Below are 24,506 nucleotides of genomic sequence, written 5' to 3' on the forward strand. Positions count from 1 at the left end.
AGGCCAACAGGCAGGGCTTCAGGTCTACTGTCAAGCTGGGTCATGGGTACACATGGGAAGATTTGAGGAGACAGCTGGAGAGATGCAGCTTTGACAAACTTTCCCGAATGGATTAGAAACTCCTAAAACAAAATTTGGAATTTCAGCATGTACCTTGGTATCTTTCCAAAATGCAGAGTCGTTTTGGATTATTTATGGAACTGGATGGTTGCGCACCATAATCCTTCTCCTGCCGAAGGCCTCTCGGGGGAGCAAGGACCTGGCACGAGCCCCAGACATACCCCAAAGGGAAGTGCCTAGGTAGGATGTAGAGGCTGAGGAGGCCCTGCGGGTTGAGGCAACTCAACTAGAGAGGAAAGAAAGTGCCAGAGATATTTGTTCCTTGCTCTGTCTATATCCAGGTGAATTCCAGTGTGAGGCGGCCGCAGAGTGAGAGCCGAGGCACGCGACCCAGCCATGTGTTCTCAAGTGTGGAAGGCTGACTTAAATCCAGGCGACAGGAATGGGATCCGGAACAAGGAAAAGTTATGGCCCATACATCTTCAATGGCAATTACAGGTAAGGAAACAATATGCAAAAATTCTGACCTGCTCAAGGTTAAACTCCCAGTCGGCATCTGAGCCAGCCAAGCGTGCTGGTGGTATCCTGACATCCAGGACGAGGTGAAAATGAGCTTTTCTGAATACAAGGGGGCCGGTAGGAATACACACTTCCAAGCCTTTTGTTCTCACAGAAGGAAGTTTGCAAAGCTGTGCTGGAGGACTCTCTGAAGAAGGGCAAACAGTCCCCAAGGGGGAGGAGCTGCTTGCCGCAGGAGCGCTGTCGCCAGCAATTATTAATTCACTCCTGCTGGATCTGTCCTGGAGGCCTCCCGTGCACAAGAACGTGAGGAGGAGTGTTGGCAGCGGGCTGGAGAAGCCCTGCTCCATCTCAAGGGAGGAAGGTGAGACTTCTCACTAGGTTGCTCCCGACTCCCACTCTTGCTACCTCTCTTGGAAGAAAGGGTCTGTGCTTTCTTTGCAGCCTGAGTTCAGCCTGCCTAGGATGCGGTGTTCCAGGGATGGTGGCAGATCTTAGAGAAGGGACGGAAGCTAGGCCAGAAGACTGGAACTTACTCAAATCAAGCCTGAGGTTGGCTCAAGGGGGGCTTAGCCCCCGTCTGTGTCCCCTTCCCCTCAACAAAGCTTGATACAGACACCTTGGGAAGAAGAAAAAAGACCCCTGGGAAAGCATCCTTCATGCTAAGTTGCCCAGGAGGGTTGTGTGTACATGGGTAGGGCAAGGAGGCCTTCCCTCTGGAACCATTTCTTGCTAAAATGGTCCACAAGTCGAAATGCCTTTGGGGCAGAGGGGGTTAGCAGGAAGAAAAGCTGGTTCAGGAAACAGAACTGGGTTAATGGCTGCATTAGGTTTAGGCACAAGCCAAGCAATTCTTCTGGGGTCTAGAGGTCTCCAGAACTTTTTATTTGGAACAGTCAGGGCACTTCAGGCTTTCGTGCACCGCGGTGCAGACTGTGCACTGAATGGCCCCAGGGGCCGTTGTTCTCCTTTATGTAGGTTGTTCAATTAGGGGTAACCTGGGGTAAAGCTTTGCGCTGTAGAGACACCCTCCATTCTTCTCTCATCCCTGTTTTCTTGTCTGGCAAATCATGCTCTTGAAAGTGCTAAAGTAGTCTCTTCCTGTAGCTTTAGAACTTTCTATTCTTGCCCCCTCTCAACCCATCATACCTGCTTTGATTTCCTTAGCATAACTGACCTGCACAGAGATCACTGGTTTGTCAACCTGGTAAGGAAAACAGAGTGACACAATCAGAGAGCCTGATGGGACCTGGGAAACCATGTAGACCGTGATTACAAACTCAACCCAGGAGTTTGATTTATTTTTTAAATTCAAACATGAAGTCTGTTCAGTGGGGTGGTATTTTCTATTTCTCCTCAACTCCAGGATTCCATGCTATTTCACAGTTACCCACTTAAGTCTGTCAATTTACTTGTCTGCCTCAAGATGGGTACATCACGCACGGATTGATGGAGCCCCACTTAATACCCACACTTAAAAATTTGATAAACAAGCTCAGTTGGTCCTAATTGCCATACTTTCTTAATGTATTTCTAAATGTCTTTTCTCTTCAAGGAATATTGGATTTTTTGTTTGTTTGTTTGTTTGATTTTTAAGAAGGGAGCTGGAAGGGAAAGTCTGAGGAGTGAATCTCAGGTGAGGAGATATTGCCCAGGGTCTCATTGGCTGTTTGCTGGCTGGACTGTCTGAACCATCTCTTCCTGGTTTCCTAAATTCCTGAATTCCTGGATTCAGGCTCTTGGGCTACCTAGCCTCAGAGAGTCTATCTACTTCATCCTTTGATTTTTCTCCTCACAGAAGGTGGGAGGTTCTCCTGGCAAAGGTTAATGGTTGGACTCTCTGAGGAGCCCACATTTCAGCAGAGTTTATGCAGCATCAATAACTTGATCAAAACACACAGGAATCATTTGCTTAGTTGTCTGTCGGTTAATATCCGAGAAAGCAATGGGACTGCTGTGTGATCTTTCTAATTTAAAGAAAGTGGCCTGAAAATCAGATCAATGGTTTAGTAGGCTTCTCAGCATTGGCTGCTTTCTACATGTAATTGCATGTTTCATGGAAAGGTGATTTGCTCTGAAGTCTGTGCTGTTTCTGTATAGTAAGGATTACAGCTGGCCTCTGTCTCTGATCACTGGAGGTACTTCCTATTCTGTAGGGATTTCTCAAGTGATAGTTTTTGTTATTTGTTGTGGGCCCTCTGGATCACACCTGATAGCTCATGGTAATGAAGTAATGTAGTAATGAAGAAACAGTGGACTCTGATATCATTTATACCAATGAGATAACTGAAGATACATGCTGCCCAGGCCAGAAAGACTACACTTGTCACTAGAAAATTGGGGCTTTGATCAGGAGAGGAAGAAACTGGTGACTGTGTTCTCTCACATGGAACCCAATTGCAGTCACATGATGCAAGTCAACACATCTGTGTAACAAAACCCAGACCAAAAAACTCTACACATTAAAGCTTAAATGAGTTTCCCTGCTGAGCAGTATTCTTGCATGCATGCATTGCTACACACAGATACATGTAGAAAGTAATGCATCCCTAAGGACAATAGATGCTTCACAGTGGGACTCTGTGGACTTTGCATATGTCTCTTCATTCGGTGGTTTTGAATATTATCTTTTTGTTATAATAAGCAAAATGTTTTCCTGAGTTCTATGAATTATTCTAGCAAATTATTGAAACTGAAAGGAGGGTGAGGAGTTTGTAGCCAGCTGGCTAGAAGTGAGAGTAGTCTGGGGACCCCCAAAATTGCATCTGGTATCTAAACATAGACAGTTCTGTAGAGGATCTTAACCTGAAAAGTCTGGTCCAATTCTGGGTAGTAAGAATAAAAAAGGTAATGGACAAGAGGCCACCTGTGTATAAAGCTCAAGAAGCCTCTACAGATGTGCCTTCCATGTGTACTGTACACATTTTCCAGTAATTCCATGGGTACTTCTCTCTGTTCTCTCCATCCCCTTCTGGGCTGAAACAATCAATTCTGGAAGTCTACAGAGTCTTTGGAGATACCACTTATAGTTTTATTAGTGGCTCTCAGAGTGAGCAAAATATTGATCCATGGTGTAGACTCTGGAGCAGATGGCATAGGTTCAAATCTTGGCATCACCATTAACCATCCTTGGGACTCTGAGCGAGGAAAATTACTTAGGCTCTGTGTTTGTTTTCTGATCTGGAAAATGGCGATAATGACAATCCTTGCCTCATTTGTTAAATGAGTAATTACACACAAAACACTTAAAAGTTGCCCAGAGCATGGGGAGATCTCCATCAATTATTATGATTATTATTCTCTATTGAGTTTTGCCAGTCGAGGCAGTAATATGTTCTCTAAAGTGCTTGGGCTTTGGAGATGGATGGATCTGGGTTCCAAGGCCTGCCTCTGTCTCTGCCTGGCTGCCCAGCTTCTAGCAAGATGCTTGATTCTAAATGCCCACATTTCTCACCAATGTAGCAGAGCTACTGATATTTGTAGCATTTTTCTTAAACGTATTAAATGATGTCATTTTAAGCTCTTGGTCCATGATAGATGCTCCATGAATGGTAGCTGTGGCCACCAGCTCTCCTGGCAGGTGCTTGCAACCTTTCAACAGTGCCTGGGGTCAGAGGAGGGATGACATCTTGCAAGGTATGAAGATAAGCTCAGTAATGGTATAGGTGAGTAGGTGTTTTGAGTTTCCAGTCCTGAAAAGAGACATCAAGTTTGGGTGAGGTTGCTTGGGAAGATGTCTAGTGCCTCTTTGGTGGATGTTCCCATGGTACAGGAGTGGGCAGTGCTGGAAGCTAAGGGTTTATCACCAGGAAGGTAAAACCCATCGGAATTCTCTGTAATGGTGTTGTTATTCATATGCCATGATGTTTATTTATTGAATAGGTATTTGACAGAAGTATACTCAGTAGAGCACATCAGCAGGGATGGTGTTTTACCAGCAAATAAATTAGAACCACAGAGTTAGTGAAAGCGTAACTAAGTACATGGCATAAATATGTCATTTGGCTGCTATGAATTTATTCATGTATAGGAATCCTTAATGCATCTCTATCAAATCTTTAAGTGAAATGTTCTCTTTCTATCAGGCTTGTATTTTAATTACAAACAGCTATAATATCCATGCATTGTGTAGGAGCTCTGAAGTTCAGCTAGAGATTTCAGAGCTAGCCCAGCATGGTTGAGCCCTTGGTGGCATGGCTGACCCCTCCTCTCCTTCCTTCTGTAGCCCAGCCTCTTTCTCCTCCAGCTGTAGAGGAAGTTCAGAATGTGGCGGTGGGGGACAGAGCAGGGACTGTGAAGCAGGGGAGGAGAACACACTAAGGCTTAGGCAAGGCAAAGGCAGGGAAGGAGGTGCTGGGATCATCTAAGCCTGCCTCCATCCCTCTGCATGTCCAAAGCAAACATTTCCAGAGTGCCCTTGACTGGCACTTCAATTCCCCATTCCCTGCTGAGAAGGAGCTCTTTCTGAGGCTTGTATTAGAAAGGACAATCGCCCCTCCCACTGCCCTTTGCCTATTTTTTTTCCCTTGTGAAGAAGAAAGGAGGAAAATGGAGTCTAAGAAAGGAAAGAAAGAGGCTGTCACAGACCCATTCCCCAAGCATCAATCATTGGGGGGGGGGGGGGGGCGAGGAGGTGAGTCCTGGAGTCAGGATGGATGCAGCAAGGTCCCAAGCTGCTTGTTGAAATGCTGAAAAGTTTCCATGTCTATTCAAATATTATTAATGTGATGGGAAAGAACTATTTCCCAAGCTTCCTTATAAATAATTTGTACCCCGAACATAGCTTCCCATGCTGTGTTCTCCCTTGCCTCCTTAACCCCACAAGTACCACACACGTCTTTCATTGTATATTGTCGATGGTAACCTAGGATTATTATTCTGATCATATTGGAGGTTCACAAATGCCCAGATGTCAGAAATTCCTATGCTGAATACAGCATCTCTGATGTAAGTCTTCATAGCATTCATCTCAAAGGTTCCAGGGTAGAAGATACTGACTCCAGCCTCTCAGCATTCATGCCTCCCTGCTTTTCACTTCCAGAAGAACTTGAGGGCTACCCAAGAAAGACATCTGCTTCAATCATTTTCCATTACCCAAACTCCTTTCTTTTGTGTGTAAGAAATAGTAAGAAAGCAAAATACCTTTTAGCAGTTGCTGGTGTTTGCCTGGAACTCAAGGCCCAGTGGGTGATAGGAAGCAGAGAGTTGAGGAACAGACATCCTTTGTCACCTTGTAGATATCAGGTCAGCTTGTTCTGACCTTCTACACTGGCTCAGAGTTCTTTTCCCAGCAGATGACTGTACCTGTTTCAGTTTTTGACACTGGGAATGGCAAATATGCTTTTTTCATATTTTGTTTTGGCTGCAATGTGTTATTTACATGATATTTAGAAAGTCTTTTGAGCCATTGAATGGAAAAGCTTTAGAGTGGAGTTTGACTTTATAAGTTATCTCATTCACCTCATCATCTTCTTGAGGGAAGCCTTAAGTAAGAACTTCTCTTAGTGGTGCAAAATGAATTATGTTCAATCAAGAACCGACAAGTGCCCAGGAGATTGCTGTAAATGGCACCATTGGTAAGTATTTACCCATGACCTTCTCATACTCCATGGTTTTATTTCTCTAGTCAGTATATCAATCTGTAGCAAACCCTGGGGACATCCCTGGTTATTGGGATGTGCATGTGTAGAGGAAAAATGGAAGGTACAAAGTGTGATTTCTAAAAGAGAAAAAGAAAGAGAAAGGTAAAAATTTTTAATGGTTCTTGTTTTGGGGTGGGAAAACCAAAGGCTGGATGAAATGTCTTTCTATGACATTTGATGGAATAAAGCATGGACTATATGCTTCCTATTAGGATCTGGTGACTTCTTGTTAGCCCGAGGTGCTAGTGAAGAGAATATTAGGATGCTCTGTAGTTTCCATTTCACTTTCCCTGTATGTCATGGATTAGTTAGAATCTACTGTTAGGTGGTAGTGAGAAGCAGATTTAGCACTGAGGAAAAGCTTTTATTGAGGAACAAGGAGTTCTGTGGTTGATGCACTAACTAAGATGTCTTGCCTGTCTTTGAGATAAGGAAGAGTCGATTGTTACACCAGGTACCTTAGTATGGGGAAAGATTATGCAGATGGGAGCTGGAGAATGATCCCCTTTCTAATGTATCTGAGGCCTGTAGAGGTGAGAGATGGCTCTGATGATGCATTGTCCCAGGCAAACTGTGAAGATGGAAATATAAGGAAAGGCGTGGTAGATGCCAGGTTAAAGCACAGAGTCTTTTTTCCTTTTTCTCTTCTAAAACACTTAACTGGCTGTAGTAATCATTTTCCTTGTTGCTGTAACTATGTATCTGGCAAGAAGTAACTTAAGGAATGGTTTATTTTTGCTTATAGTTTGAGGGTACAATCCATCATGGTGGTAAAGGCATGGTGACAAGCTCATGAAGCAAATGGTCAGTTTGCATCTGCAATTCAGGTTCATGGGATGGTATCCCCTGTAGGGTAGGTTGTACCACATCCATCAATCTAATCTAGATACTCCCTAATAGACGTGCACAGGGATAGGGGTGTGTGCAGATGCACATGGAATGACAACTTCAGGTGTCATTCCTCAGAAGATGTCTACTTGGTTTTTTGAGACAGGGTCTCTCACTGGCCTGGAGATTGCTGAGAAGATAAGACTGTCTGGCCAGTGAGCCCCAGAGATTTACCTGTCTTTTCATCCCCAACTCTGGGATTACAAATGCACACTACCATAACTGCCTTCTCTTTATGTGGGTTCAATGGCCTGAACTTATGTTTGAGAGGCAAATGTTTTACCAACTGAGCTATGTCCCCATTCTGCTATTGCCAGGAGCCATCCCTGGTGGTGGACAGATCCCAGCAGAGGATGTAAGGAGTTGGTGAGGGAAGGAGGTGAGCCAGGCCATGGTGGTGGTGAGAATCTTGCAGCCTGACTGACTAGCAGCCAGAGTGCTTCTTTGTTCATACAGAATTTAGTAAGCTGGTATAGATTCATGTTGGTCCAAAACATAGGTCATATCATTTTTGGTTTTTTTGGACATGTATTTCATTTCCTCTTGTTCATATTTTTGGTTGTGAGCCTTTAACAGCTGAGCCATCAGAGAGCGAGATCCATTCTAGCCTGTTCCCGCCATGCTCTGTATCAACCCAAGATTGGATGGAACCGCAGAGAACCAAACAGCCGCCACCCGCCTTGCTCAAGCTGAACAAGGTAACCATTCAACAAGGGGAGATGGCACAGAATCTGATGGGAACAGCAAAAGTCATAAAGCAAGAAGCACTCTGGCTGCAAGATTCTCACCGCCATCATGGCCCGGCTCACCTCCTCCCCTCGCCAACTCCTTACATCCTCTGCTGGGACCTGTCCACCACCAGGGATGGCTCCTGGCATCTGGCGCCCAACGTGGGGTCCTGGTCTCTGGGAACTCACCTCCCAACTAGGGGAGGGCCCAGTTAGGGCCGCAGAAGGCCCCAGTCTCAGACCTTCCCAGGAGCCCTGGAGTGATGAGCATTCAGCCTCCTACTCTTAATTTTTTGAGGGATTTCTATACTGTTTTCTACCATGGCTTTGGGAGAAAGAGCATTGGGAAGAGCAGTTCATCCACTCTAAACTATTTGTCCTTGAACCTTGCTGTCCCTATGTACAACTTCCCTAGAATGTTGGATGATAGCTAATGGCTTGGAGAGAAGGTTGCCTTCCCATTCAGAGTATCAGTGTGGTTATGGATTTCCTTTTCTGGTAGTAGGGTAGCAGTACCAACAATGTTTTCAAATTGCCATAGCTCCAATTCTAGTGTAAATCATTGAGCTCTGGATGGGTTTCTCTTATCACTAGATTGACCCAATGACCTCAGAGGACATTGTGACATTGGAATGGAGTTATGGAGTGAGACTTGGACAAAATTTGTGGAGGTTGGCCCTGTGGATGGGAGTCTCTGTGTGTGCGTGCACATGTCAGTGGATGGATGCAAGACACAGAAAGAGCACACTGAGCTCAAGCCTTTCCCAACTTACGACACTAAACTTCCTAAATCATCATGGAAAATCCACGGGATATCTGTCAGGAGAGCAGGGTGCAGATTGCCAAGAGAGAGCACAAAGCTCCATTTTCTTTCCACAATACCTGTAATGAACTGGAAGGGCTGGGTGGAGCTGAAAAGCAGATTTCCTGCCTTCACTAAAGTTCCTTTTCAGTCTGGTTTGCCACAGTTTTACAATGTGTTAGAATTTACATTCATGTGTGTGTTAACCATTCTTCACTGCATTGAAGGGTTTTTATATGTCTGACCTCAACCTTTGCCATATGGTGTCACAAACTGTGGAACTGCAGACAGTGGGAGGCAGAGGTGGTGGGTGGGGGCAGGCTTCAACGGGGCACATAGGAATTCTGCCTCGATTCTGGGGAGGTCGTTCCCACAAAGTCCATTGAAAGGCAGAAAAAGCCTTGTGTGTTAGGCTGCTAAGTTCTGGGTCATGATTGGTGTTAATTTTCATTAGCGATGTTAGGGGAATTTGTGGGTCACTTGCTGCAGATGTTAGACATATAATTTGACATTTCTTCAGGACCAGAAACGGCCACTATCTGAGCTCTCAAAGGATAGGAACTGTGACTAGCTTGGCTCAGGACAGCACCTACTGCATTCTAGGGCTTCCTGCAATACAGAATTTCTACAACAAGGAAAGGAAGTGTCTCAAGGCAGGTGCCAACTCTGCCTGTTTTGAGGTGGAATGGCAGAAGAGTTAGAAGGATTAGTTTCTTAAAAGTTAATCAGACTTAGTTGTCCTTATATAGGACAAATTTTGAAAATAAAATATTTCCCTGAGTATGAACTACTCATGAGGAAAGACAGAATTAGTTGTTTGACTGTTTGAGGCCTGGGATGAAGTGCTTTTGGATGAATCTTAGTCTTATTGGTTCATTAGAGGGACTGCTGGGGGAGGTACAGGCTAATGCCAATGTGGGTGTCCTATCAGTGACGCACCCAAGAGGGCCATACATTCTGGGGCCATTATATACATTTCTCTCCTCCCCAGATCTGTCTCTTCCTGTACAGGGACACAATCAAACTGTCACACCAGATTGTATCTTCTTCCCAAGGTCTCCCACGAGAGACAGACACAGACCCAGCATAGCATTTCATTATCTTGTCTTTCTCACTGATATTTATTGTCTTGGGCCTCCTTATGTGTAGGGCAGTCTCCACCTATTTATTAGTGCTGAGGGTTTAGACTAATCTGTAACCCGAGAGAGGCCGCTTCCAGTCTCAGTGACTGCAGATCTCTGTGGCCTTTGTTCATTCAAGTGTACATGCTTAGTATACGCTAGGTACCAATGTCTGGCAGTGATGGAGGTGGACCAGGAACCCCCAATTTTATACTTGGGTACTATGCCATGGCTTTCTCTGGTTTGATCAAAGTAGATACCATCTTTATTTCTGGAGCAGAGCATTTCCGATACATTTTGAATGAGAAGTATGTCTTCCCCTGTGTTCTTCAGGAGGTGCTCATTAATCATCGAACAGCAAATCCAAGTTGTATGCCTACAGCGTGCAAGGCCTTATGGTTGTGGAAACATCTGACTCTGTCATCTGTGGTCCATAAAGAGGAGAGGAGACATCTACCACCAGTTTTCAAAAGAAGCTCCCCAGATGACAGTGGAGCTCAGGGGCCAGGATGTGCTCACATTTCAGTTCCATAAATACGTAAGTTAATCCAAACTCCGTTCTCCTTCCATCTTTCCTCAACATGCTCACTCACTCTGGCTTGGCTGCCGTGAACACAACTCTCATGGCCTCCAATCTGGAATCCATCTTCTTGTGTGGAATGCTCATTAGCTCCCAGCAGGAGCATGGCCTGTGGCTGTTTTTTCTTGCTTTCTTTTCTGTAGTTTTTTTTTCCCCCTCTGCAAACCTCTTTTTTTTTTCCCCCTTAATTGATCAATTTTCCTGTTCAGAAACAGACATAATCAGATATATCGCTTGGTAGCCTTTTTGAGAAGGCATTGGCTCTGTCTGCTTTAGACATGCATTAGATTGGACACCCTGAGGGGTGCTTTCCTTTTCAAGAAAAATTAAATGACTAAGTAAGAGGGTGCTAAAACACACTTGCATTACTGCTTGGCATTTAATTGAGAAACTTGCTAATGTGTCCTTTGAACCCCCCCCCCCCCCTTGCTTTCCCCTTCCCCGAGGAACTGCTGATGCTTTGCTTTAATGGCAGCATAAAAATCTCAGTGTGACTCCGGGTGGCAAGGCTTTGGGCTCTCAGAATGCAAATTGTGGTTTTCACTGCATTCATTGGTCTAGTGATCCCGACAGCATCACATCCAAGTAACTGACTCTTAAAGAAAGTTTCTCATTTGGAAGGTTTCTCAGCTCTGAGGATCTCAAAGCATCCTTTTGGCTGCTGGTATTCACAGCTCTGGTGCTTCATGAGGCTGATATGTAAGGAAACTCAGCTGCAGGTGACAGACAGCTGGAAACTTCTCTCCCTGGATAGAGATTCCTAGTAGTGGGAGTCAACAGGCTTAGGAGCAAGGCAGACCCTGTCCTGAATCTGCCCACTGTCCCCAGCTTCATGGTTCAAGCCTCAATTTTTGCACTTATAAAATGTAAGTAGTAGGCATAGTTCTCAGTTCATAACTCTTTTTTTGGTGTGTGTGGTGGGGAGAGGAAACCCTCTGCTGGTGTTCTTCAGAGACCATCCATCTTTCTTTTGAGCCAGGACCTCTCCTTGGTCTAAAATATATGAAGCAGGCTAAGTTGGAGCCACAGGAATCCTCTGTACTCTTTACCACTGAGATACCTGTCTGGCCACCCAGCTTCCCCCCCCCCCCCCCCGATTTAAAAATTATAATTAAGAAAATTATATACAATTTATTAATTTTTATATAATATCTTTGAGTGTGTGCTTGCATGTATGTATATAGGCCTGTATATGTCAGGTACCTGAAGAGGCCAGAAGAGAGCATTGAATTCCCTAGAACTGGAGTTATAGATGGTTGTGAGCCCATCATGAAGGTGCTAGGAGCAGAACACTGGTCCTCTGCAAGAGCAACAAGTGCTCTCAGCCTCTGAGCTGTCCTCCAGCTTCCTAATTATAATTTTGCTTAAATGTTTTCTTTGACAAGTGTGTGTGTGTGTGTGTGTGTGTGTCCTGGTTACTCTTACCTGCCCCCCCCCATGTATCTACCCTCCACTTCTATCCTTCCCTACAAGTTCTTTACAATATTCCTGTCTTTTTGTTATGTTGTGTGAACCACTGAGTTTAACCAGAATCATCTGTGTGACATGGGTTTAGAACTGTCCATTGCAGCCTTGTGTGCTCCTCTGTGGACAATAAGTACTTTTCTCCAAGAACCCACTAGGTTTTTGTTTTTTAGACATGAGTTCTGGGAGAGCATGTTACCAACTGAGCTACCTCTTAAGCCCCTACCGCAGTTTATAATGAATTTGAACAAACATATAGCTTCCGAAAATTTCTGACAACTGGACTTTCTGTATGCTATAAAGCTGCTTTATGTTGTCCGTGTTTTCCAGCCAACGAGTGAGCCTTTTCACCCCTGCTTGTGTCCTCCAGTGTCAAAGTCCTGGAAAGTGGATTTTTCCCTCTGCTACCACCCGTCCACCCAAATCTAGCACAATGCCCTTGGACCCATCTGAATCTTGGCCACCTGTTAACTTCAGGTACCTCTAAGGTATATCCCTTGCTCCTGTCCCTGTGGCTCGAAACAGGTCCCCTGCTTCTCTTTCTGTTCTTTCATGAAGCTCCTGCAATAATTTTGATGTTTTTGGGTGACACTGGGGCATGGAATTCCTTCCTGTTGCTGGGGTACCATTGTCTTGACCCATCGTCCGTCCATTTCTTTCCTGGAAGCCTTGTGCCTCCCTGGGCTCTGCTTGTCAATAGGCATATGATGCCCTCTCTGGGGCCCAGCAGCATCCATTGTATCATCCCTCCCTGTGTCTGCCTTCTCTCTAACTACAAGTAATTTTTCCAGTCTCCAGGGAAACCTGTGCTCTTAGATTCCACACAAACATTTAACCTCTGCCCAAGGTCCTTTTGAGTTTTATAAGAACACCAAATTTTTTTGGAATAGAATACCGGAACCTCTCCTCTATTCTTTTCTCTACTGTCTGCCTGTTTCATCGGCCCCCCAATGTGATGAGTATTGACTGGTCCAGCTGCTTGAATTGGGAGTGGTGACTAAGTGAAAAAAGAAAAAGAAAAAAGCAAACTACCCAGTGCAAAACAGAAAATCAATGAATAATTCCAAATATTATCCTGTCACACAGGGATAATAACATCCTCCCTGAAGCATTGTTGAGGAGTTCGGACTGAATGTGAAGTGCTGGTAGGGAGATGCCTGAAGAATGGGTAGGAAGGGACCCATGCTGTCTCTGTCCCCTGTGGTTCTCAGGGCCCCTCCAGCTCAGCCGCTTCCTCCTTTTGTTTTCCTTTGCCTCTGTTCTTTGCTACTCATTTGTTTAGGTCAGATGCCAGGGAATCACCCTGAAGCGTTCTCTTTCACCTCCTTAAAAAAAAAAAATCACTTCTCCAAGTTTGTCTTCTCCCTCCCACTCCCACTCCTTTCATGCATGTTACACACATACACACACACACACACACACACACACACACACACACACACACACACACACAACCTGATAAGAATGAAATGCCATCCTGATAGCATAGCCTAGGAGGCCCTGAGTCTCTCTCTGGTTGACTTCAGTTCTTCCTGGAAGCCTTCTGGTTAGTCTCCCTTCTACCTCCCTGGTGTCCATTGATACTGCAAAACTCTATCTCCTTTCGTAGATCCTCATGTTGACTATTGACACACCCACTTTCTGTAAAGCTTTTCTTCCCTGTAGGGCAGTGGGAGGCGTGGCCTCAAAGCTCCTCACCTTAGCTTTCTCTTCCTTCTGTCCTTCATTTCCTCTGCCTTCTCTCACAGCAGAGGTAACCTTGTCTTCTTTCTGCATGCTTTCCTTTGTCCTTTGTCCTCTCAGTGCACAGGGCTGCCTGGAAAGCGCAGGTGAACTTAGAGTTTCAGATAGTGAACAAACCTTGCAGTATGGCCACGCCCTGAATACTGCATGAGGACATACTTATGCTAGAACACTCATCCAGTCTACCTGAGGCTCAAATTTACCCGGACGTTCTGGGTTTATTGTTTTTAAACCCTGGCAACCCTACCCCTGCTTAAGTTTGTCTTCTCTTTTCTCCTGTGAGTGCTTTCATTTAGCTTGAAAGTCTGCTCTAACCACTTCTGGTACAAAACTTGAACAGATAGGAATCTTTCCCCTGACCCTATTCTCCTTCAAGCCAGTACATACTCTACATACTCATACATTCCAACTCGCTTCATTCACTACATTTTCTAACATGACTTCGAGTTTGACAACTCAGTTTCCTTTAGACACAAGTATTCCCCAAATTCCATCTCCAGCAGCCTTCCTATCCAGTTAGGCTTTTCATTAGTGTCCTGCAGACATTTCCCTCAGTGTTCCGTATTCCCAAACGTCCAACAGTTAACTTTAATTGCCCTCTTGCAATTTGCTCCTCTCTTTGCTCTAACTGCTTTAATTTAAAAGCATCTTCATAGACCTAGTTGCTCAGGCAAGAGCCTACAGAACCACATTCAACTCTTCCCCATCCTCCCTGATCCCCAGGGTTGCTGGTAATGGTTTTTATGGCACCTGCTTGGAATGGACATTTCTTGAGGCTGTCTTCTTTATCTCACCATCACCATATTAGATTAGGCTTCTTATCACTCTGCTCTTGGATTAGTACCATTATTGGGTCAAAGGTGACTCTTCATTTTCTGTGTTTGATATGTATGTCAAACAAGCCTCATTGATTTTTTTTTCCAAACTACATTCCTGCCAGCAAGGGATAATATTGTTAATTTTGAGCGAGCCTTTGCCAAGACCAAACCTTGTCTTTAAGAACAACTTTGGCAATATGTTAGGTAAAAATATCATTTTGTTGTTTTAAGTGCATTACTAACAAAGGCTTCTTAAAGCCTCCAGAACTTCTGGAAACCCACAGCTGGACTGAAACTTTGAGTTTCAAATCGCTCATTCTAGCCCTCTTGGCATGCACAATCCGCTCCCCAAATAGCTTCCCAAATGTTGCTCCCCTGTCCCCAGTGAGTAAAAGAGTACAGAAGGAGCATTAGATGGTCATTTCCTTGAGATCAGGACCTGTGCCTCCCCCACCATGTGATCTATCTCTGGCACATAGTAGATGCTCAGTGCATAGAAGGATGATGCATAGGAATGAGCCGAATGGGAATTAAGCCTTTGTTGGAGGGAGGGAAGAGCAAAGGAGCATCAAGGGAAGAAATTGCGTTGGGTTGACTGATGGTTTGCCAGAAATATCCAAGGGCCCAAGGTTCCAAACGTGACTGCCTTCTGTGATGCCGCCCACATATGTAAGCTATGCTAGACAAATAGGTCATTTGGGACAATTAAAAATGCACACATGGTTATATGTGTCAATTTTGCCCAGATCACACAGCTCCGAGCATCCTGAGCCTACAGAGGGCAGCTCTTGGCATCATCCCCGCTGCACCCTCTAGTGGCCATTAGGATATTGCACAACTGTCAAAGAAAGCTTTTCAGATTGAAATCTCCAAACATGCCAACCTCATAATATTACAAGGCACTAACTCTGCTCATCTGCTCTTTCCAGGGCATGACTCTTACTCCCTGGGTGCCTCTTCAAGGTCCCAATCCATCGTGGAGGAGGCTTGACAGCAGCACACCATCTTCTGTCTTAAGGCACAGACACTCAATTGCTTAGCAACTTTCAGCAACAGCCTACATTTCACTAGGAGACCTGTGAATTCAATTCTAATAGGGGCCCCAAGTTCTGTGGATGGTTTAGAATTGGCATGACAAGACTACCAATCGGCATTTATGTTACATGTCTGCATCGATTGCAAAAGAGGGGTATACACAAAAATTCAAAATGGTGGGATTTAGTTCACAGTTGTGACTTTAGGAAAACAAAGAGCAGTGTATTTGTATTCCAAGTGTGCTCTCACTTTTAGGCTGACTGAATCTCACAGTTCATGCTCGTTTTTCTTTAGGGGGAAAAAAGCAACAACCCCGAAACACTGAGGGAGTCTCCCCCTAAACTCCAAGCATCATTGCAGTACAGCCCATGCACAGCCTGTCAGTGTGATGCCCCAATTGTCATTTTCTTCCTGCTGCTCCCTTCCCTAGAGCCTGGTGGAGTCTCCTTGAGGCAGCCGAAGGAGTGACAGGTAGACGTGTTGCAGAGTTGGGCTGTTTGAGGCAGTCACATGAGGTGTGGAAAATGTGATTTATAGGTAGTTTTTCCCCAGGGGAAAATAGATTTCATTATTTTCCACCTCAGGTAAGGGGTAAACCTCTGGGCTTGACCTTGGAAGGTTGTGCAGCTATAACAGTGTGGCTGAAATGCTGATATAGACTAAAGCCTCATTAAATCAATATTGGTTATCCAAAATCATGCTTGATTGGTCGCAACTGCTTTTCCTCAGCTGCCTGATGCCCCACTCTTTCTTGGGTAAGAATGTGAGATGCTATAAAGTGAGTTAAGCTGTTGAGATTTTCTGGTCCTTAGAGTTTTTGAATTAATAAGGTTTTATTATTTTGCAAATTGAAGACAGTTCTAAAACACCAGGTCTAATATTGATTATAATCTACTACTGTCACATGTATGTTTATTAATAAAAAATCCTGTCTGTTTCTATAAAAACAGTCATGCATTTTCTCTTCCTATTTATACAGGTGTATACTGCTTATTGGAATAAATAAGCTTATGGGTCCCTAGGCAAATAGGAGTTATGTAAATAAACAGCCAATGGCTAATTATCCATGGCAACAGGCAACTGGGACAGCAGATGGGTGTGCTCCATCATCAATCTTCAAACCCTTCTTGTAGCCCGAGTGAGGGCAGGATGTAGGAACTGGGGAGAGGCAGAGGATCCCAAGCGATCCTGGACCATTTCATCCTCCATCTTGTCACCAAACCAATGGTAGGAGAGATTAGTGCCTGTCATTTGGATTTTCAGTGAAGAGTGTCAAAGTGCCTCAGAAGGGATTATGCAGGCAGGCAGATGCCAGGCTTATCCACAAGTAAATAAATAGCAGGTGCTGGTTGGTGCAAACTCCTCAACATTCTGATGGTGCTAGAGAGGGTGCAGATTGCCAGGAAGCTGGGCGCTTTGGGGTCTTCTGGGGCAGTCCTTTATATTCCTTTGTCTATCACTCATCGACTAAAGAGTTGTTAGGGTGGACTTGAGGTGGGCCTTGGATTGAATATCGCTTTCACATCACCTCGTTCTCCTTTCCTTTGCTCTTCTGGTTGAGGGCAGGGAAGCACCCACTGTTTATGTCTTTCACAAGATCCCCTCCCTGGGGAGTAAGAAATGCATCCAGGGGGTATTAGGACAAAGATCCCAAGAGTACAGATTTGAGCTGGCTTTAGGGAAGGCTGAGAAGTAGCCTTATGGCTTCTTTAGTATTCTGGAGTTGGACTCCTCATCGTCAGCCAGCAAACTGGACAGGAAAAGGGAGGCTGCCCATGGTTTGGGGATCATCGTATTCTTCAGCTGTTCCCATTGTTTCAGGGACAGCATGAAATCTAGAATATAGGGAGCAAAGGCAGTCACTTTCCCACTGAAATGCAAGTGTCTGGTAACCTCATATAGCATGGGCCACAGCCACATTTCTGATACGCAACCTCCCACAGCTCTTGACTTTACATCCCAGTTAGTATCGAGCAGTGAGACTCATACTGTCTGTTTTGTGAAGGCTGTTGACTTGCCCATCTGGATGTGGTCTTAGATATGAGCAGCACAAGCCTGTTTTAAGAAAATCTAATATATGGAAAGAATAATAATAAAAAACCCCCAGGAAATGAGGGGCTAGCCAATCTTTTAACACAAAGTGTCTTTCCACTCCTGTACAGTATAAACTTTCCTAATAGTTTTTCAGTGCTCCTCAATTGGCTCACCATACTTTTGTGATTGCCTTCTACAGTCAGAGCAGTACAGAACTCAAGGTTTAAGGTAACCCCAGGGGTGCCTGGGCAGGAAGAGTTGCAAGGAAACAAATGAATAGGACAAACTCATAATCCAGGATGGCTGGAATGGAAGGGCAGTTGAGGACACTTAGCAAATTAAAGACATTTCTCTTTTATTCACCCCGTGGCTTCATTTATTTTCCCCAACATATTGTTTTCCCAGGACTGCAATGAAATGAACCTCACTCATGATTTGTCTAGTCATAATTAGAGTCTTCCTTTCTCTCGTTAGACAGTAATGTCAATAATGACTGCAAACATGCTCTCTCCCTTTAAAAAGGCAGGGAGGGAGCCAGCATCATTGTATCTGAGAGCTGATGTCAGATTTATTATGCAGAGATGCAAGCGTCACATGCCATATGTGTGCCAAATTTTCACCAAGCCTTTGGAAGGCTTAAATTGTGCATTAAAAAGGGATCTTGCTTTGTTTCTGCTGAATTTTTTTTTGTCCTATTAAATAAAGAGTACAGAAAAGCCAGACCTCTCTGTTTATCGAGACTCCTTTCAGGGTAGGCAAGTAGGAGGAAGACATCCAGAGCAGAGGAGGGCTAATGATGGATGATGCCAAGGGGAGGGGGCAGGGAAAGTCTGATGAAGATTATGAAGGATGAGGAGGAGGAGTTAAGGGAAAAAAGGTAGAGACAAAGGGCAGGGCAAGGCTCAGTGTGTGTGTGTGTGTGTGTGTGTGTGTGTGTGTGTGTGTGTGAGAGAGAGAGAGAGAGAGAGAGAGAGAGAGAGAGAGAGAGTGTGTATGTGTGTTTGCATGAGTGTGGGAGTGCTCACGTGTGTGTGTGTGTGTGTGTGTGTGTGTGTGTGTGTGCGCGCGCGCGTGTGCATGCTTCCATGTAGCATGCTTGTATAGAGGACACATGAAGAGTTCTTGGAAGGAGCTGATACGACAGGAAAACTGAGGTTGATTGACTTGCTTTGGCTGGTTCTCTTCACCTGGGCTCAGACTCAGACATGCTGGAAAGGATAGTTTAAAAATATCCTGACGTTATCACATGTGGTTGAGCAGATTGCTCTTGAGGGAGTATTTTCCTGGGCCCAACTGCTAGGATCCTAGGCATTTTGCACTGCAGAAGAGGTAATTTACTTCACACAGTGAGCACTTGGCTCCCTAGGAGAGGATTTCTTCCTTTCTGCCTCATGACAGAATGGGGTCTGATATTCCCAGCCTTGTTGGTGGGAATTACAAACCCATAAACCAAGGCTGAGAGATAATGAATGGGTTTTGATATTACTTGGGTGAGAAAAAGGCAGCCAATCTTTCCAAGCCAGACCACTCCTGCTTGGCAATTCAAGCACGTTTTTAGGAGAAAAAAAAAAAGATACCTCAAAGCTCGAGATGGGACACGCATTTCTTTTAGGTTTGGTCATGGTGGTTATTTAGGCACTTAATTTTCTAGTGTTTACGCCAAAGTGCAAACGTCTCAGTTCCCCCCCCCCCCACGCCCTCCCCAGGCTCAGGGAAAATAGGTTTGGAGTTTGATGAGCTGCCTGCTGCCAGTTGCCCTGTGTTGCATCAAGGTTTCTTCGTCGTGGACTCAACAGTAGCGTTTTTCACCTCCGAAAGAATTGCTATCAGAAAGCAGACAGCGGATAATTGTATTTTGTGAATTGACGGTGAAGCGACTCGGTTTCAGCCAAGGTCCAAAGGCTGATAATGTTCAACCAGGAGAAATGGTTTGTGTGAGAGAATTCATTTTGGGGTGCTCATTTTTACTGCCTGGGATTTCTTTTTATTCTTCTCCAACTTGCAGTCCAAGCTTCAGAATTCTTAACAGCTCTGGCAACCGCGGCTGAGTTAGTGGGAACACAACACTCCCCCCAGGAACACGATGGGTTCTGGCTATTAGAGGGAATTCTCACCCTTCATCCATCTCCTCAAACCTACCAGGGAAGAAAAGAAAAATATGTGCCCATAAATATCCTCCCAGACAGGCAGCAAATGGGCTGGCACCTTGCCACCTGGCCGTATTGGATAAAGGATCGAGGAATATGGGGCTGAGGAGTATTCCCCACCCCAAGCGCAGGCTAGGTTGCTCCTGCTTCTGCCCCAACCAGAATAAAGGTGCCTCCTCAGCATAGTGCAGTTACGCACGGGAGGTATACATGTCCATCTAAAGTCACACGGACTTTCCCAACACTGAACCCACCAGAATGACTCTGCAGTCTTCTGGGACTCTTGTTTTGATTGTGTTCTTTGGATTTTGAGGAAGGTAGAAAGGAGACTCATCTGCCCCTGCCCACCTCCCTGCCCCAGCTCCGGGAAACATGCTTAGGGGGTGTGAGAACGCAAGCAATGCCTGTAAATCTGTTCTTAGCACACGTTGGACTCATTCCCACCTCTCTGTGTGCTTGCTCTCCAACCCACTGGGAACTCCCTCCTCTCTCCCATTAGCACCCATTTACCTAAATTTTATTCATTCTTCAAGACTCATTAAATCCCATCTGCTTCATGAAGATTTTTCTGTCTATGAGCTCTCTCCCTCCCCTGATCTCCTACTGTACCTACAATCTGTGCTGGGATTTAATGTGAGTGTAGACCATATCTCGTGTCTCTTCCATCTTTTTTTTTTTTTTTTTTTTTTGCCTCCTCCTTCTTAAGCTTTGTACAATGCTGGTACATAATAATCTTCACGCAATGTCTGTCATGTTTAGGGGGAGAGTTGAGCCTCATTTTTCTCTCTGCAGCAAGGACCACTGACTCAGAAGGTCATGGCTCAAGCCTTGTGGGCAAGGTTTTCCCAATGGCTTCCTGGGTCTGGAATCTCCTCATAGGGTACTGTGAAGGGTGAGAGATAACTTTGCTTGTTCCCAAATCTATTTTGTTCTCTCTGCTATAATTTTATCAGACCAAGTAAAAACAGAATTACTGTGATGTGAGAAGGATAACTCTCACGTGGGGGAAGTATCACCAATGTGAAGCTTGATGATGGTGTGCGTGCGTGTGTGTGTGTGTGTGTGTGTGTGTGTGTGTGTGTGTGTAAATAGTTCCTGGAGTCAGGTTGTTCTGATGTTTCTTTTTAATCTCCATGGAGACCCCTAAACAAATAGTGAGATTATGATAAAAATCTGAACCTTATGTCAGGAAGACACAGAACAGAAGGAATCCACCTTGCTACTAAGGAAGTTCTCACAGGGCAGAAAACCATTGAAAAGAGCCTCAGGACTCTGTCAAGGTCCTGATATTTTAGTCTAGCTTTAGTAGGGAAGTGCCACAGAGGTTTGCCCTAATTTTCATGCTCCAGATGTTGGCATGTGTGGATACTTGAAGTACAGATGTTCTCTCCTGGGCTGCGACAGGACAAAAGGATCAGAGCAAGTGCTAGTTTATCATAGGGATGCCATCTTCCAGCTGCTGGGTGGCTGGGTCCCCATGGGCAAGGTGGCTAGTGCTTACAGAGTGAGTCTTGCAGCATTTTCTGACAGAAGGCAAGAGGATATCTACTGGGAAGACTGAACCAGAATTGTGAGTGGTAAGGACAGAAGGCTCAATCCCAGAGGGCCTCTGTCAGAGATGTCTGTTAGAATAAGATCCAAGTAGGCCACCCTTCTCTGGGGTCATCGCCTCACTGCACATCAAGCTCATCAGAGGGACAGCCTGCTGGTGAGTGGCAGGGGCAGGTTGCTAAGCACTATGTACATCATTAATTAAAAACCAACAAGAATGTGGCTATGGTTCAGATGCTTGCCAGCCCCGGTGTTTTTTAATGCCGCCTCCAGGATTTGCAATGAACCTGCTTGGCTTGGCAGTCCTGGTAGCAGTTTGGCTCTGGGAAGCTTTGTTTAAAAATGAACAAATCTGAATTGAAACCAGTGGAGAGGTGACTCACTGTGGTGTGAGCACAGGCTGCCTTCTGTCTTTGGACACTAATTAATGAAAGGCCTGAAAAGAGGAAACATTCAGGGGCTAGCACTGAGCCACACTACCTGTGTGTCCTGAGCACTGACCGAAGCTCTGCCAGACCTGGAGCATTCTCTGTGTGACATGTCTGCAGAGAATTGCTGCAGGGCTTCTCTCTGTGGTATATTGGTTTGAGCAGTTTGGAGGTTGGTTTGCATCTATCATTCATTTGAAAATATGTATTGAGTATGTTGGATGTGCTAGCCACGTGCTAAAGTCTACAGGTGTACTTGGTGTCCTTCTGGGGTTCACAGTATAATCAGAACCGCAGATCACCGAACAATGGATTGAATGACGGGTGAGGATAGGATCTGGTTTGGTTCAAGAGAATGAACAAAATTAGCCTACAATTTAATCATCCATGCATTCAATCATTCTTTTATTCATTAGGCTTAATGTACATTCATTAAGTGATTTCTAGGTGCCAGGAAAAATGGGGCATTTTTCCATGAGGAGATCTCCCCCTTTCTGTAGGTGTCAATAGACCCTCAAGGAAACACCGAGAAGACAAAGAAATATTCTCTGGATGCTGGGAAGGCACAGAGCCAGCCACCTGTTAGAGCTGGTGGTGGACAGTTGGGATGTGCAGGTTTCTCAGGACAGGGGATATATGAAGCCGGTCTTGGGAAGGGAGAGTTGTCAGGATGAGAAAATGATGGACAGTGGAAACTGAAGGTAAGGTGGTTCAGGCAGTGCCAGCAGCATAGGGAGAGCCTGGGGCGGTGATAAAGCTGGGTGTGATGCTCACAGAGACCATGAAGCAGGTGGAAAGAGGCCAGTGCTTTTTCCTTGGGAATCTGTGTATCAATGTTGATTAGTATGCTGCTGAGATGAAATCTAAGAAGCTTTCAAAATTACACATTCTGACTTTGAACTGGAGCAGTAAAAAAAAAAATAGGCAAGCAAGAGACATTCAAACCTTCCAAATGCAAATTCATTTTTATACTTCAAACTAGAAGCTCAAATTAATGTTGTTTGTTTTTCTAAATCCTCTGCTTGTTATTGAGAACAGCCTCCAAATTTCCCAGAGAGATGATCATAGCAAGAATGCCACAGATATACTTTAAAACATCTGCTTCATTCTTCATTTAGTTCTGAGGATGAAAGCAGTTTGCTTATAGGCCAGGATCCAGGGACCAAGGCTGTAGGTCACTGGGGCCACTAATTCTTATTCTGGAGATGGGAGGTGTGTGTGTGTGTGTGTGTGTGTGTGTGTGTGTGTGTGTGTGTGTGTGTGTTACATACATGTGCACATGTTCATGTTTATGATGTATGGGTGGAGGTCAGAGGCTGACAGTCTGATACCAGGAGTCTTTGTCTATTGATATTCACCTGATATTGATTGGTTGATTGACTGATTGATTGTTTTAACTCTCATTGAACCCGGAGATCATCAATTTGGTCTTGACTGGCCAGCAAGCACTGTGGATCTGCTTGTTCTGGCCTCCCCAGGGCTGGGACTACAGTTTTCTTAGAAGGGGACTGGGATCTGATCTTAGGTCTTCACGCTTATATAGCAAGCACTTTGCCAACTGAGCCATTTCCCCAGCCTTAAGGGAGGTGCTTTCACGAGAACTCTTGCCATTCTGAATTTCTAGAAGATAAAATGTTCAGGGACAATTTGTATATTTTAACACAGGCTATTACGGACAAAACCAGCATTACTTCGCAAGGGACATTTTAAAACACACACATGCAGTTTTGCCATTTTGTCAATGTGGAAAAGACCCACTTGTACTTTGTGGCTATATTAATTTTTAATTTAAATTTAATTAAATTAATTCAAATTAAGAAGGTGACCATTATCAATTTCCTTTCCTATTAGTTCCTTAATGCTCTGGCAAATTGCATTCTAAACTCCTCCTTCCACGAGCTGGATACATATTCATGGGTTTCCTAAGAAAAGATGAATTTGATCTTGATATGCTAATCCCAGAGCTGTGGCAGCAATCAAGGAGCAGCTAGGGAGAGAAGTGTATTCTGGTATTAATTATGAATCAGGCATTAAGAACTGGTAAATAATTAAAGCTTCATGTGTCACAACACAAGTTAAGATCAGTGTGTTTTTCCACGACTAAATGCATTAGGTGGGCTCTTTCCAGCTTTATTTTCATATTACCTGAGCATGAGCTGGGATGCACACAGGGCAGCTGTTGCTCACAGGAAACTCACAGTACAAACTCTGCCTTTACTGTGCTGCTTGGGTAGGAATGGCATCCCATTTAAGAGGCCTAGGGCCCACATTTCTAGATTCTGACTCATCAGCCTTGCACCCTTTACTTAGGGTTTTTCCGTCTTTGGGAAGTCTGTGCAGAATAAGCATACACTGGGGTAAAAGGTTAGAGTAGATCTCCGCTAGGGTTTTGCCCCTAAAATGTGGCCTCGGGACCAGCAGCAATTAGATGACCCAAGAGGTAGAGGAAATGCAGAGTCTCGGTTCCATTCAGACTCACTGAATCTGACTCAGCATTTGAATAAGGATTCCCGATGATTATTACATACCATGCCTTGGGAAGTCCTGCTAAGGCAACTTCTAGTTTGGGGAGTTGGTGATTTTCCAATCTATTTAGTCTTTCTCTGTGATGGGCAGGAGTTGAGATCAACTTCAGCCCTCCAGGTATTCTGAATTGTTACCCTAAACCCATCAAAACCTGAGGACTCAGGCAGCACTCAGGTCGGTCTGAGGGCCTCTAAAGTGTTAGAGGAGGCTCTCTTGGATTTGGATCTTGACTATGCTCCTGACAACATCAAGTGCTTTACTAACTTCTTAGTGGCTCAGTTTCAATGGGAAATCTCTGTCTGCCTCAGAGCATTGTTGTGAAGAGTAAATTGAACAATGCATGCAGGAAATAATGCTTATTAGCGCAGTTCTCTTAACTAGTAGTCATGATAATAGTGATGGTAGTGATGATGATGATGA

At 44.7% G+C, this 24,506-nt stretch overlaps 1 long non-coding RNA gene across 1 annotated transcript in view; it reads left to right on the top strand.

Annotated features, from left to right (window-relative positions):
* The first annotated feature begins 405 nt into the window (after positions 1–405).
* The window catches only part of LOC121832385 (uncharacterized), a 66,292-nt gene continuing 42,191 nt past the window's right edge, over positions 406–24,506 (top strand). The window contains exons 1-3 of the long non-coding RNA XR_013042562.1: positions 406–558; positions 734–943; positions 10,094–10,298. This is a non-coding gene — a long non-coding RNA (uncharacterized LOC121832385). The remainder of the gene's footprint in view (positions 559–733; positions 944–10,093; positions 10,299–24,506) is intronic.

This window comes from Peromyscus maniculatus, chromosome 9, assembly GCF_049852395.1.
Source record: "Peromyscus maniculatus bairdii isolate BWxNUB_F1_BW_parent chromosome 9, HU_Pman_BW_mat_3.1, whole genome shotgun sequence".
Lineage (NCBI taxonomy): Eukaryota > Metazoa > Chordata > Mammalia > Rodentia > Cricetidae > Peromyscus > Peromyscus maniculatus.